The 16,171-nt window shown below is 43.3% G+C and overlaps 1 protein-coding gene across 1 annotated transcript in view; it reads right to left on the bottom strand.

Moving 5' to 3' along the window:
• Window positions 1-15,884, bottom strand: part of TRPC4 (transient receptor potential cation channel subfamily C member 4) — a 161,957-nt gene extending 146,073 nt beyond the window's left edge. The window contains exon 1 of the mRNA XM_074566973.1: window positions 15,336-15,884. The gene's annotated coding sequence lies outside the window, so the exon portion shown is untranslated. The remainder of the gene's footprint in view (window positions 1-15,335) is intronic.
• Between the last annotated feature and the right edge of the window lie 287 nt (window positions 15,885-16,171).

Genomic DNA, 16,171 nt, shown 5'->3' with positions numbered 1-16,171 from the left:
TCAGCTATGTTCTTCAGAACGGCTGCCATGGACTTCACTTGAACTATCAAACCTATTTTGTGTACAACTTTTGGCTATCAATCATCTTCATTTCTGACCTGGAAATCCAAGTCAAATCTTTGCATTTTCTTAATTTTGTCTTGGTATTAGCACTTACCCTTATTTGATCTGGGAAGTTACGAGTTCCACTGCATAAGTTATTAGCTAACACTCAAAGGAACTAGATAAATTATCTACAGTCTGTAGGTATTAACGATTAATGAGTCAGAAGTCATTTGACCTTTCTCTGCCATGATTCTGAAAAATTTAAAGTATTTTTTTAAGCACATAAGATCAAGATCTGAAAAGTAATTTCTAAGGGCCAGTTTGTGACTAACTCACACACGGTTATCTAGAGAAGTCAAAGGGATTAGCTGGCTTTGTCCCCTCCAGTTCCCTTACACTCAGACACACTGTGCAGCTACTCCACAGGTCCAGGCAAAAAAGGGGCTGCTGGCTCAGTGTTTTGTAGATAGGTGAGTACAGAGATGATCAAGAGGTTTAAGGCAAGAAGGTGGAATATTGGTTATGTGTTTCCTGTTTATGTCAATGAAGCTAATTTATCAGATATTTCAAGTAACTGTTTTTGTGAACCAATCGACAAGGGCCATATTCAGGCGCATGTCACAGGGGGATGGAACTGCTGGGCCAGGCTGGTATTTTCCAGATTGGCTTAGATGATATACACCGCTTACTGTAAAATCCGCCTTTTCACTGTGCCTGTGTCTTCCTCCTCTGTTCTCGTAACAGATCTTACACTCAAGCGCAAGAGATCACAAAACACAACCAGCTCCCAGGCTCCTGCCGCTGCCATGACTCCTTGTGAAACAACCAGCAGGATCCCGAAGCATCAACTACATTTTCTTTTTATATCATGGCCGCTGTGGTTTCTACACTTAGAAGCAGGTTTCTGAGGAAATTCTGAAGCAGCCCAGCACAAGAGTATCCTGCCTCTTTTCAGAAGCTTTCCCTGACAGCTGCCATGGGCCGTTCAGCTAAAGATCAAACAGTTAAAAATGGTATCGTTAGAGTCACATGAAAATGATTAATAGACTGCTGCGTTTTAAAATGGAAAAGTTATTATTTCTACATAAAAGTTTACAAAAAAAAATCCGTCTGGATAATAAACAAAGTGAAAGATACTGGCTCAGTCCTAGTCAAGCCGTATTTGCTACCAGACTTAGGAAAAAAATTCCCTAGCAGGAGCTGTGTCCAAGTCAGCAGAGTGTCAGAGCTGTCAGCTCCATGCCCAGAAGCTGCTGGCTGTTAAAGAAGCCTCCACCTCCTGCGAGTTTCTAAACTCGTTAGGAAAGGAACAGCCTCTGGACGGCTACAAATCTTCCGTGTCCTGGTAGGTTGCCATTGTAGTTAAATTCACAGCTCTTATTTGTTTGGGGTGGCAAAGAAGCCATACTTGGCCAAGAACTGGACTCAAACATTTAAATCATATAAGCAAGTGCAGAGAGAGGTAAATGTTCCCAGCCAATGAAATACAGACAACTGTGTGTATGCACACAGACAGACCGTTTAATGGGCTGTATTCCTGACCTCCGGATAGCTCTTCTCTTGCACTCACCAGTGCAGAAATTAACTTTAATGTCTCTCAGTCACATACTGCACATAAATATCTCTAGTTATGTAAATATATATATGTGTTCTTCTCTTATGTGTGTATATAAAGATACGTGTGTTATATGTACGCACATACATACACATAAAACCATAAATATCTATAAGCATTATTTGGGCACAGTACAATTTGGGCATCTGTAAATCTTTCAGATTATGGATGTAGACACTATTATTTCCTTCAAAATTATCAAAATATAAACAGAATTATTTACCTTTCGTATAAAATCTGGTAGTGGAATGCCCACACTGAAAATCAGCTCCACTGCCGCGTTTTGAGCTATCACTCAGAAGAGTTATTGAGATGTCACGAGACATTAAGCAAAGTAGAGGCAACGGAACAAAAAATTTGATGATTCCTTCATAACGCAACACCTGGTTTCACAGTTGACATAAGAAGATAAAATGTTAAAACAAAACTGTGTTACCTGATGTTCAATGAAATCATAGAATCACAGAATCATAGAATTGTTAGGGTTGGAAGGGACCTTAAAGATCATCTAGTTCCAACCCCCCTGCCATGGGCAGGGACATCTCCCACTAGATCAGGTTGATCAGAGCCCCGTCCAGCCTGGCCTTAAAAACTTCCAGGGATGGGGCTTCCATCACCCCTCTGGGCAACCTGTTCCAGTGTCTTACCACCCTCATGGTGAAGAACTTCTTCCTAACATCCAGTCTGAATCGACCCATCTCTAGTTTTAATCCATTCCCTCTAGTCCTACCATTACCCAACATCTTAAGTCCCTCATCAGCTTTCTTATAGGCCCCTTTAAGATACTGGTAGGCCACTATAAGGTCTCCTCGGAGCCTTCTCTTCTCCAGACTGAACAACCCCAGTTCTCTCAGTCTGTCCTCATAGAAGAGGTGCTCCAGCCTTCTGATCATCCTCTGGATGCATTCCAGCACGTCCATATCTTTCTTGTAGTAGGGGCTCCAGAATTGGATGCAGTACTCCAGGTGGGGTCTCACAAGAGTGGAGTAGAGGGGGAGAATCACCTCCCTTGACCTGCTGGCCACGCTTCTCCTGATGCAGCCCAGGATACGATTGGCTTTCTGGGCTGCTAGTGCACACTGACGGCTCACGTTGAGCCTCTTGTCCACCAGCACCCCCAAGTCCTTTTCTTCAGGGCTGCTCTCAAGCCAGTCACTGCCCAGCCTATATCAGTGCTTGGGATTGCCCCGACCCAGATGGAGGACCTTGCACTTGGTCTTGTTGAACTTCATGAGGTTGGCATGGGCCCACCTCTCCAGCCTGTCGAGGTCCCTCTGGATGGCATCCCTTCCCTCCAGCGTGTCAGCTGCCCCACACAGCTTGGTGTCATCGGCAAACTTGCTGAGGGTGCACTCTATGCCACTGTCCATGTTGCTGATGAAGATGTTAAACAAGACCGGTCCCAGTACTGATCCTTGAGGGACTCCACTTGTCACTGGCCTCCACTTGGACATGGACCCATTGACAGCCACTCTTTGGGTGCGGCCATCAAGCCAGGTCTTTATCCACTGAATTGTCAGTCCACCAAACCCATATTTTATCAGCTTGGAGACCAGGATGTCATGCGGGACAGTGTCAAAGGCTTTGCTCAGGTCCAAATAAATGACGTCGGTCGCTCTCCCCTTGTCTATTGATGTTGTGACTTTCTCATAGAAGGCCACCAGGTTTGTCAGGCATGATTTGCCCTTGGTGAAGCCGTGTTGATTGTACCCAATCACCTCTTTGTTATTCTTCTGCCTCAGCAGTGCCTCCAGGAGGATCTGCTCCATAATCTTACCAGGCATGGAGGTGAGACTGACTGGCCTACAGTTCCCTGGTTCCTCCTTCTTTCCCTTTTTCAAAATGGGGATTATGTTTCCCCTTTTCCAGTCAGTGGGGACTTCACCAGACTGCCATGACTTTTGGAATATAACAGAGAATGGTTTAGCAACCTCATCTGCCAGTTCCCTCAGTACCCGTGGGTGTATCCCATCAGGTCCCATGGACTTGTGCACTTTCGGGTTCATGAGATGGTCACGAACCTGATCTTCACTTACAATGGGCAGTTCTGTCCACCCCCTGCCATTGTCTTCCGTGACTCCGGGGGTGTGGCTGGAGCCCTTGCCAGTGAAGACTGACGAAAAGAAGTCGTTGAGAACCTCGGCCTTCTCCATATCACTCATCACCAGCTCCCCCGTTCCCTTTCTGAGGGGGCCCACAGCTTCCCTAGTCATCTTCTTACCATTAATGTACCTATAGAAATTTTTGCTGTTTCCCTTGATCTCCTTGGCTAGATTTAATTCTAACTGAGCTTTAGCTTTTCTCACCAGGTCTCCTGCTGCTCGGGCAGCTTCCTTATATGCCCCCCATTCTAGCTGTCCTTTCTTCCACTCCTTGTAAAGTTTCTTTTTGTGTGACAGTGTGTCCAGGAGCTCCCTGTTCATCCAGGCAGGGCTCCTAGCATTCTTTCCTGCCTTCCTCTTTGTCAGTATAGTTTGCTCCTGGACACGGAGAAGGTGATCTTTGAATACTGACCAGCTGTCCTGGGTCCCCCTTCCCTCTAGAGTCTTGTTCCATGGCACTTTGGCCTGCAGATCCCTGAAGTGATCAAATCTGCATGCCTAAAGTCCAGGGTCGTAAACTTGGAATATATCCTCCTAGTTGCCCTGAGGATCTTAAATTCTGTCACTTCGTGGTCACTGCAGCCAAGGTTATCCCTGAGCCTCATGTTGGTCACCAGCCCTTCCCTGTTGGCGAGAACGAGGTCCGGCACAGCACCTTTTCTTGTTGGTTCCTCTGCCATTTGGAGGAGGAAGTTGTCATCTATGCATTCTGGAACATCCTGGATTGCTGGTGCCTTGCTGTGTTGTCCTTCCAGCAGATGTCAGGGTGGTTGAAATCCCCCACAAGGATCGGGGCTTGTGAACATGAAGCCACTTCTGTCTGCCTATGGAGGGCCTCATCTGCTTGGCTCTGCTGGTCAGGTGGTCTGTAGCAGACCCCTACTATAACACCACCTTCCCCGGTCTTCCCTCTAATCTTAACCCATGCACTCTGAACCATCTCATCATCCTTCCCCATGTGGAGCTTCATCAATTCTAGCTGGTCACTGATGTAGAGGGCAATATATATGTGATCTACTGGAAGGATGAGTAACAGCTTGAACATACTGAATATGTAATAGTACACTAGAGTTCTGCTTATAATAGCAACTTTCAAGACTGACTTCTTTGCTTTGATGTGCTATAATCTTGAAAAGGCAATCAGTTTTCTGTCAATTCTATAAAAAACTGCTCAGAATGGTTCCTGAATGTTTTACAAACTATTAAAAAAGAGGTTTGGTTTAAAAATTACATGTGTCATTGTCTACTTAATTTTCATTCTTACAGCACATTCCCCAGCAACAGAAAGATGCAGGAATTCTTATAATGAGATGCAGTGAGATTTTAGTCCTTGTCAACTATAGCATTATACTTAAAGCAAAAATTCAGTGCTTCCCTCCACGAAAAGATTCAATATATAAGTCTGTGAACTGCAACAGAAAAAAATATTTAGATAGAGAATGAAGAAAATGATTGAGAGCCATCCCAACATGACACAGAGCAGATGCAGCTTGCAACCATGGCAATAATGGCAAATAGATTAATGTTTTAGGCCTACATATTTTTCTAAAATACTCAACAGCAGCAAGATTTTGGACTAGATTCTCCACAAGTTTTAACTGCATTGACTGCATCAGAGTGGAGAAGGAGACACAATATATTTTTCATAAACTGCTGAATTATTGAGAAGAAACAAGAAGCTGCCAGAGCATTATAATTCTCTTGGAACCAAGGGGGCAAATTTTCAAAATTACATCTTCCATCTGAACCAATGCATGTATGATTGATGAGAAGGCACAATTGTTTCATTTTGTATTTTGTAAAATTTCACATCAGGGTGCTAGAATTTCAAATTACTTGGACCATTACCATCATTTTAAATACACCTGTGATCTTCATATTTCTCTAAGCCCAAAGAGCACACACAGTTGCAAAATCTAAAACAAGTAAGTACGCAAATAAATCGAAAAGCAGGCAGCTTGTGGGATTTTAGGAAGCTTTACGATATGCAAAATCTGCTGAAAGTGTTTTTGAACATGGCATCCTTGGCTATAAAATCGGCTTGTTAAATGACAGCTACCTATGTAATAAAACCACGTTTTCTTAGACAGCTATGATAAGGAATGGAAAAAAAAAATTAAATAATGAGTTGCATCTCTGTGAACCAAAGTAACACTTCCAAAGGAGAAGGCAAACATGCATAGCAGAAGCATCTTTAATATCATTCTGTCATGTGTAAAATTGCTAACGTGATGCTGGATTTTCTATATGAATTTATGTAGTATTGATATTTTTCTTTGCTATCATATATAAAACGTTCACCTGAATTTTCTAATTATACTCCTTAAACCTGGATTCAGGCAAATGTCTCACACCAAGGAGAGGAATGAAGTTAATGCTTAACAAGAAGCACCCTCCGAAGCCTTACTTTCAGCAGAACACCAAGACTTCTTTATGTTTGTATACTTTCTTCAATTAAGGTTAAATTACAGAACACAGGTAGCATCTTATTTCTTCAAAATGAATTCCATCATGTGTTGACCAGAAAGCTTTGCTATTTTGAGTTGTTGATTGTTTTAGGTAATTTTTATTGTAGGTTTTTTTTTCAGGAAAGGGTTAAAGAAAAGAGTGTTAAAATAACAGTAAATAGGCAATTAGGCAAGAAAACAGTAATGGAATAAGATGACTAAAGTGTCATTTTGCCCCAGTATACTTGTCTACCAAACCACTACGTTTCCAGAAAGAAATCAAGCCTTGCAAGATGCCTATTATCTAGCTGTCAATGGGAATATCATGGAGAATATGAGCATGAGCTGACCTATTTGAATGCACTTACTGTCTCTCCACAGAGTCATGGTCTTCATTGTCCCTCATTTATATGACTGCTTTGAAATGAAAACACCTACTGTTTTGTCCGGTTTTGGCTTGAAATGTCAACTTATTTCTCTCCACCTCAAAGTCACACTCATGCCCTTGCCCAAAGTCAGCAAAACCTTGGTTTTTAGAGAAGCCTGGTTGTATATTATCACTGAGGACAATTATTAACCATCAATGATTCTTCCTGAAAATAAGGACCCTGACATGTGGGCTTTGGGTAGTACAAGGTAGATACGCTGTGCTAAATTACTCGCTTGTTGGGTATTACTAGCAGTGCCCTGAAGAACCACAGAAGTTTTGAGGACTGACCAGCTAATGAGTCCCTTTACACATCAGACAGACCTGCAGACTCACACACGGGTACTTCTGGCTGAAACCTCTCCTCAGGGTTAGGTGGTTGGCTCTTCCCCAGGGACTCTGGTGCTTCATAACTCCAAAGCCAAATGAAATCCTCTTCAGTGCCACCAAGAGCTCACCTACAATTTCTGGACTTAACATACTGCGAGTGGGAATCTGACCTTAATAAGGGACAAGGGTGAATGCACATCAGTAAGAAGACATTGGTAAAACACTGTGGTGCTTCACCGAAGGTGCTAAGCAAGGAAATAGCCTGTTATGAGAGTAATGCTCGCTTAACAAAATGAAATGACAGAAAGGATTGAAGGCGTACACCCAGATCCTATCTTATGCAATGGATTATTTTTTTTTTTTTAATTTATAAAGATCTAAAAACCTGGATCCTGTCTGCAGTTAACCCAAAGGAATTCTTCAGATGGAATAAAGCTCCCACCTGGCCTAAACCCAGCAGAAGCAGTAGCAAAATGAGGGTGGTTTCTAGGAAGTGTGTGAAGAGGAAGCACTCTGGGGATGAGTGAGAAATCCTTTTATCCTGACCCATCCCTACAAAAGCCAGTGCATGATGTCAGTTAGTTCAGTAAGTCGGTGCAGCTCTGAGGCTGGCCTACTGCCCGACCACTGAAATGCAACCCAGATCACTGATCATCCCCTGCATCCCTCCCCTGTGGACAGTCACACTCAAAAGAAAGCACATTCAAACCCGTGCTCATTTTAAGTATTGTGGAAGAAGCAAATCCTCAATCAAAAAAAAGAAAAGAAAAAAAAAAGAGTTATGTGGAAGTTTAGTTCTATGCAAAGACACCACAGCAATAAATGTAATAATCTCAAATCACGTCAATATTTGGTACAACTGGCCTCAGTGCATAAACAAATATGCTTAAAGTTAATATCACTAAGTTAAACAACCATGAATAAAATATTTTTATGTAAGTGGGCAGACCAAAATATTATTTTGCAATTGCCCTGTACTAAGCCTGATGCCTTTCAGAAGAAAATACAAGGATAGTTATAGCACAGGACTTAGTAAAAATACCTACATACAAACACCTACCTATGCCATCAATTTGCAACATGTAATCTCTGTGCTGTAGACGCCAGGTTCCTAATCGGTTTTAAAAAATTAGTATAGCGTAGTCTTCATATTAGACTTAGGAAGCTTTATTAATCATTATGTGGCACTATGAAGTACTTCCATTTAAAACATTGGAAAAATAAAGGCGAGATTCATATTCACTAACCTAGGAATCCAAAACACTTGACATCCAAGGCTGGTTCGTCATCCCAATCTTCCTTTATTACCAATGGGAAGAAATGCACCCCCTGCAGAGGGCAATTAGTTTCCTTCAAGATAGGTCACATGAATCACCCTACAAAGTTACTAGGTTCCTTCTGAAAGCCATAGAGACTAGCTTTGACTCACGGGTCTGACGTTAAGGTGTCTAGATGAATTCAAAGACAAGCGGTTACTGCCTTTTGAATGACAGTTTTGTAGCTAAGAGGCTTGAGGCAAATTAGACGACTGTTCTGTAGGCAACTTGGTTTTGGTTTTATACATGGCCAAAATTCCTTCTGCATGGTATCTGGTAGATAGTTAAAGGCCCCATAGGGAAAGCATATGTTTTTGAAACTGATGGTGTTGCAGGTACAAATGCAATATAGAGCGCATCCAATTTGAAAAACAAACTCACCATGCCAGCATAAACAAGTTCAAGAGATTGACTGCTGCTCTAATCGCTAAAAGTGATTACCATCAAAAATGAAAGGCAAACATCTCTCCCAATCTAAACCAAAATGTTGTCAGTATAAGCAAAACACAAATGGGATATTTTAGTTATTTTCCAGCGGAAAATAGGCAGGCTGTACGTAGCAGTCAGTGCTGAAGCGCAGCAGAAGGGATTTATTTTGAAGTGTTTTGATAATAACGAACATTTCCACATGAACAGAGATTAAAACAAGTATGTCATCACTGAAAGATAATTTCTGTTGTAATTATGTATTCAGTAGACAAAGGTACATTGTGGAGATGGCAATGTCTGAGAGCATCTGAAGAGAATCTGTGCTCGCTTTCCCTCGCTCCGCAGATGCAGCGTGTTCTCTCCGGAAGAGAGACATCTTGCACTCGCAGGAGGCGGGATGTGAGCACCCAGAACTGTGTGTTCTTCTTTTACAAGGGTCCGGTTGACACTCCTGTTTCCCTTGGCACAGTTACAAGCTGTATTTCAGCTAACCAATCCAACCACAAACTCTTAAAAATTATGGGAACAGACAACAGGATATTTGCATTATGTTGCAGTCACCTAGTCATTGTTACCACATCTCCATCAATACCATGAAGGTCAATAGGACCTTGAGATACCTTGGAAGAGAACAGATGTCTATTTTCTGTCCCCTCTGAATAAGTTTTCTTATTTTTTGATACCGCTAGGGTGAGATTCATCTTGCGTTACTTCAGCTGTGTGAAATCCAACAGCAATCAGGAACCATAAATACCTGCAGAGAGTGATTCCTCCCACTCAGTGTCAGGTGTATGAATTCGATGGACTAGTATGTCCACTGGAGGTTTCTGTCTCTCTCCAGAAAGGAACACAGATGGTTGGTTTACAACTGGCAATCAAATTTGTGGTGGCTGGGTGAAAAGAACCTGACCTTTGGTGCAAAAATCCCTTTTTAGAGCTTTTTCAAGATTTGTCAGTAAAAATGTTTTTGACATAAATTACTATATACAAATATACTGGGGGTAATCTTAAACCAGACATGATATGACCCTGTATCTTCTGCTACAATCCTATTGTCTGTTCCTCTACTGAAAAAGTAAATTTGCCTGTTCTACTTTTTATAATGGAAATTATAGTAGCAAATCAATGCATGAAATAAAATACAAACTAAATTTATAGTACATTGATTTTTAGGAAAAAAAAATTAAATATAGAAGACAATGAAATTTTTGTTGGTAGTAAATTTGGTACTCTCTTCTAAGTCCAGTACTCTCAGATCTGACACCAACCTGCTAATCTGCTCAAGACATCTGTATGCTAGGGAATACTGCAGTTTTCATCTTCAAAATAGAACCCTTTAGTATTCTTCCCCTGATTTAGGGCAACACAGAAGGAACACAGGCAAAAGCTGGTCCATTAAACTAATGAACACAGGAGTGCATTGATTTTCCTAGGACTGCTAATTCCTGTGATGTGAGAGGGTACTTTCATTAAATGATGGTTAAAGTGAGAAACTCAAATTATCAGTCGATCCCTCATGGAGTCTACTGCAGTAATGTCGCCCACATCTGGTAAGGACCAACAAAGCTCTCAGGCCAGACCAACTTCTGGGCTAGATACAGAGTTGTATTAATGCTCCTCTCATGCTTTATGGCCTGGGTTAATCATCATCCCCTCTACTTGGCCTTCAATAAGAAAATTGTTGGCTCTTTGGCAGCTGCTGCCTCTCTCTGATGGACATGAGAACCAGTCACCTGAGCTGAAAAGTGACAAATGTTTTAGGTAGTTATTGACAGTTTGCATAAGACTATATGTTTTGAAGAATCCTGTGTAAAGAAATTGGATTGCAGGGGTGGTAGCTGGCAAACCCCCAGAAGCAAAAAACCAACAGTTGTAAGTTCATGCTATTTACAGATTGTTTCAAAGTTAGCACAGCAGCTTGGTGTGTGTGCGTGCATGTGTATGCATAGCTTTTTTTAAAAAAATGTGTATTTTAGCCAGACTATAGCAACCACTTGCCCTGCATCTCACTACTGCCCTCTGTGCTTATTTAACCTTTATGCTGCACAACCACATCCCCCTCTGCACAGCTGGGATTCAGCAAACATAGCTTAAGGCGGGTTTCTTGTCTCAGGTCGTGCTGCATAGTTAGCAATGAGATAGGCGGCTCTGGAGGACGCTTGTTCTGCTATAAAAGAGATGACAAAATACAGAGGATGGTTCACTCTCTGCTTCTGCCTTTCTCCTTCCAGGAAAAGAAGAAAGAATGGTACAGATTCACCTCAATAGCTGACAAATAAGTATTCCGTGTCAGTTTAGGGTATCAGATGTAGCCACAAAAGGCTGGCCTGTATGCTACAAGACCTATAAGAGACTGCCGCCCTCCTAGACAGGCAGTTGACAGTCAGAGAAGATACCTTAAGCCAACTGAACTGCACCTTGCATGACTAACTGGTACAAGGACATGAGGACCCTAGTATCTGTTTTTCCAGCCTGGTCTTAGAGGTGCGAATGCAGATGGCATGAGCTTTACAATTCTCTGAGCCAAGGAAGGAGGTATTTTTGGTCCTTAAAACTGGTATCAGAAGGAATCACTTAAAAGGAAGGAATCAGAAGGAATCAACCTTGACAGGCTGAGAAAGTTGGCGTTGTTCATCCTGGAGAAGAGAAGGCTCCGGGGAGACCTTATTGCAGCCTTCCAGTACCTAAAGGGGGCCTACAGGAAAGCTGGGCAAGGACTCTTTATCAGGGAGTGTAATGATAGGATGAGGGGTAACGGTTTCAGACTGAAAGAAAGTAGATTCAGATTGGATATTAGGAAGAAATTCTTTACTGTGAGGTGGTGGAACAAGTTGCACAGAGAGGTTGTGGCTGCCCCATCCCTGCAAGTGTTGGGCCGGGTGAGGCTTTGAGCAGCCTGGTCTAGTGGAAGGTGTCCCTGCCCATGGCAGGGGGCTTGGAACTAGATGATCTTTAAGGTTCCTTCCAACCCAAAACATTCTCTGATTCTATGAAAAAAAAAAACAAACACCAAAAAACAAAAAAAAAAAACCCACCAACAATAGCGTGTCAGGCAAATGCTAACGGAAAACCAGCTGAGCTAGGCTCAGGGGCACCACCACAGGCCTTGACCACTCACTAACTGTCCATGCACCAGCGGTGGATGAGGGCCTTTGCCTCCTGGGGAAAAGGCTGTCTCCATCTACTGTTCCACTCTCTACCCATGGCATAATATACCAGATAATATTATTATCATAACATTCAAACGGTTCATCTGACATGCACAGACATGTGATAAGCTTTTCAGATGGGTGTATTGAGCACAGGCTCAGTGACCAAGCAATTGCAGAAGCTGTCATAGACTTTAGAAGTTAGGTTTGACTCGTTCATACTCTTAGACATATGTAAAATTCACTCAAATTTAAGGAATTTTTCCTGTCCCACTTCAGCCCACATTTGCTGAAAAATATCTTAGCTGTAAAAAAAGGTAATTTTATCCTAGTTTTTTTCAGTTTTTGTCTCACACCAGTCACTTTCTAAATTAGAAATAAGTGGTTGTAAAAAAGTGGCAGAAGTACTTTGAGAATTCAAACCAAAACAGAAGTTTGAAGGGAGAAAAAAATATCAACCCACAACTCTACGAAAAATCTGCTATAATAAATAATTTTCATTTATTTGTTACTTTTGTCTGTGTGGCACACTAAAAACCTTTATTTCTTTGAAAACTTCACTGGTGCAAAGCAATTATGTCTAATTTCCAGATGTTCCTCTTTTCACAGTTTCAAATTCTATTGACTGAAAGCTAATGCATCTATGAAGGATTTCTGCATGGATATCTGCTACAAAAGACTTAATTTTCTCAGCCTTCCTCTGTGTTCTCTATTAAAAAAACTATGATTATTAGTATGTATTTAGGCAGGTGAATTTGTTTTGCAGCAACCAATCCCAGTGGACATGAGGATCCTGGCACCATTGTTGCTGGTGTTTTACTAATCCTATGCTACACTACTTAAAGTCAGAGTAAGGGCAAGTCTGTCTTTTGTCTTCCTCAGTGGATTCAGGGCTTCTAAAAGAGATGGTTGCTGGGATTTTGTTTGTTGTTCCAAAACTTGGTGATGGATTTATATTATAAATTGATTTATAGACAAAGTTTTACCTTCAACCTGCTTTCAGTAGTTTAAAATATTGGATAAAATAAATATTGGATAAAATAAATATCCAATAAAATATTGGATAAAGTAACCTGAATATAACCCAACATCTTAAATTTGAATAGAAAAGCCAATGGTAAATCTGACACTCATAAAGCCATTAAGTGTTTGAACAGAGCAATGCTTCCTATTGTCTGCTCTTTCTTGAAACAGGTTGTAACAGAACCTTTTCTTCCTGCTTCTGCGTTGCCTTTCCGTAAGACAAGTCATGGTGACTTAGTCATCATTTTCAAAAGGAATTCAGTCCCTTTTAGCACTGATTACCAGAATCACCAGAGGCAGGCAGAGATGCTACACAGGATTTTCCCTGTTGATTTTGCCTCCTCGCTCCAATGAATCACATCCCAGAAAAAGCTGGCAGATTAAACAGTGTACTGGCACGGAGACAGGTCTCAGGTGTTGGGAGGAGACGTCACGCTCATTTTTACTTGTCATTTAAGTGAGGTGATATACACACACAGACAAAGGTGAAAGATAATCCCTTAATAGTTTTCTCTACATGTGTCCTCCAATATATACTCGATGGGCTCTCCACACTCAAGTAATGCAAATCCAAGTTCACCAAGAGCGGTGCCACATTGCACGGGACCCAGTATTTTCAGCAGGCATACTCAAGAAGATAAAGCAAAATTATACCACATCTGTAGTGACCTCAACTGACTTAAATTTCAACTAGCAGTATTTGGCTCTAAATAAGATGAGATAAGAAGAAATGGAATTTCTTTCTGGAGCTATTTTAAGGGCAATGACTACTATATATAGAGTCAGAATAAGTGGCTGAAGTTGAATTTTAAAGACAGACATATTTTTGTTTTGCTGTTTCCAAATACAGTCTCCTCTGTTCCGAAGTCTGAACAACAAAAAAAAGAAAAACTATAGTAAAGAGCCCCATCCTTCTGCAGGCAAAACCAAGGTTCTTCAGTATAGAAGGCAACACCAAAAGAAAACCAAACTGTGCCATAAGAGTGTCAGCTGTTTTGATATTAAAGGACAAAGCCTATTCCTGAGTCTTGCCTGAAAAAGGGGTATAAACTCAGGTCTTCGTATGTCTGTAATTTCTGCCATTCTAAGACAGCTCTAAAGTAGTCTCACTCCGGTGCCTGGCTTCTCTGACTGTACATAAAACTCTTCCTTATGTGAATGAAGTTAAATTATGGAAAAATCTGTATGTTTGCATAGATTACCTGGCTAAGCTATCCAGGTCTGGGCTTTGGAGAAACTAACATAAACACTGAAACGTGCTATGTCACTGCAGTACAATTAAATTTAAATTTTCAAGTAGATTGGATTTAAAGGTGCTGCAATATTGGCATTTAGTTTAGTGTGTAGGACTTAAAATAAACTATTCCCCATTGTATATATACTGTATTCTACAGGAAATCTATACGTGCACTGATTCTTACAAAAAGAAGTATTTCTTTCTCAGGTGAAAGCAAGGTGCAGTCTCTGTTTTATCATTTTTTTCATTCATTTTTTCGAGGGGTACTCATTCTCTGAAAGAAAAACACAGGCGGGAAAGTGTTTTTATTTACTTCCGCCTAAAAGGTGCTTTAGCGTTGGAAGAGCCGTCTCACTTACGAGGCACGCTTAGAGAAATATAAATTTTGGTTGCCATGCTAACAGCAAATCTCTCACTTGAGTCCAGTAAAACAAAAGTGCATAAACGACATTTTCTCGTAAAAACAGGAGAATATTGGATTAACAAGGCTGCGGGTTTTGCCAATTGCAACGAATTTCGCAGTTCTGCCCCTCCGCAGAGCGTGATTTTCTGTCCACGTTCAAGCCTCCAGAGCATCAGCTGCTTCTTTCCAGCCGGACTATGGCTTCTGTCCGATCGCCCCTACAGCCAGGACCTCGGCAAGTGCAAACCTACGGCAGGGATGAATCCCACCGCCCACTTTATCTTCTCCACCAGCCGCCCCACGGCTCGTTTCACCGTACCCTCCTCCCACCCGCCTTTCCCCTTGCCCGCAGCCCCGTCCGGGCGGGCAGCAGCGGCGGGTGGAGGGGGCGGCCCGGCGGGGCTCCCCCCCGGCAGCGGATGGCAGATGCGGAGTCTCCTGCCCGGCCGTGCCGCCAGGGAGCCGGTCCCCTGCCCGCTCCCTCCCCCGGACCCTCCGCCGTCCCGCAGGTGTCCCGCTTCACCCCGCCACCCAGGGACGCCGCTCCGCACGGCGGAGGCTGCGAGTGGAAAAAAAAAAAAACGACACCAAAACAAACAACCACATTTATTACGTACTAGGGAAAGAAAAGCACCTTAAATGCTCCTCTGGGTTGTGACCAAGGAGGTACACGATGTCGCTCTATGCCTGTGTCGGCGCAAAAGTTACTTCAGACCGTCCTAAACACCTTTTTTTTTTAAAAAAAAAAAAAAAAGCTAAGAAGGTAATTAAAGATTCAGAAAGAGAATACATCAGAGTTGACGAGAACTTACTTGATTTAGGTGCATGCGTTGACAGCCGGCATCTTCCTTCAACAGTTTTAACAGGTCACATTTTCCCTTGGAAGTAGTACCCCTTTCAATCCCTTTTGGAAATTAAATCCCTTTAAAAGGTGTTCGTTTTATTTCACGGGCTCTCGTCCGTCTCAGACACTTTCCCCCATTTTTTACTTTATTTTCTTCATGTTTGCCACACCTGCAGACGCTCTCGGACAGACGCTCAATGAGTTAGCGGGTGTCCATCACCTCCCGCCGGGGGGACCGCGCCTGCCGCCGGGCTCCGGTGCAACAGATGAGAGGCAGAGCCTTCCCCGGTTGCTCAGTGCGGCATCTCCCGATTCCCTCGGGGAGCCTCATGCTGGCTGTAAAAAGTAACACCTCCTTCCGATGCGACGGTTCCCTCCGGAGCGCAGGCTGCGCGGCGCGGGGAGGGAGGGAACACACCGAAATAAAGCCAAAAGGAGCGGCAGAGGGGACAAACGCAGCGGTTCGTCCGTCCTCGCCGATGCGCTCCCTCCCCGGCCGCCGGGAAGGTTTGCCTCCAGCCGGCCCCCTCCCGCCGCCCTCGCCGGCCCCCCGCGGCCGCGCCGCTCCCCTCGCTCCGCCGCCCCCTGCGCGCCGCTCCCGCGCCGCCCGCGCCCCCCCGCGGCCGCGCCGCGCACTGCGCCTCCGCGGGGCTCCGCGCACCGCCCTGCCCCTGCGCGGGCGTTTTCGCTGCTCAGCGCTCGCCCGGGTGTCTCCCCGGCGGGGTGCGGGGGGGGCAGGAGCGAGAGGACGCCCGGCTAGAGCTGGGCTCGTCCGTGAGCCGGGAAGGTGCACGGCGCCGGGCC

This window comes from Larus michahellis, chromosome 1 (assembly GCF_964199755.1).
Source record: "Larus michahellis chromosome 1, bLarMic1.1, whole genome shotgun sequence".
In the NCBI taxonomy this organism is placed as follows: Eukaryota; Metazoa; Chordata; class Aves; order Charadriiformes; family Laridae; genus Larus; species Larus michahellis.
The sequence above is the reverse complement of the archived record's forward strand: the minus strand, read 5'-3'. Positions and strand labels throughout refer to the sequence as shown.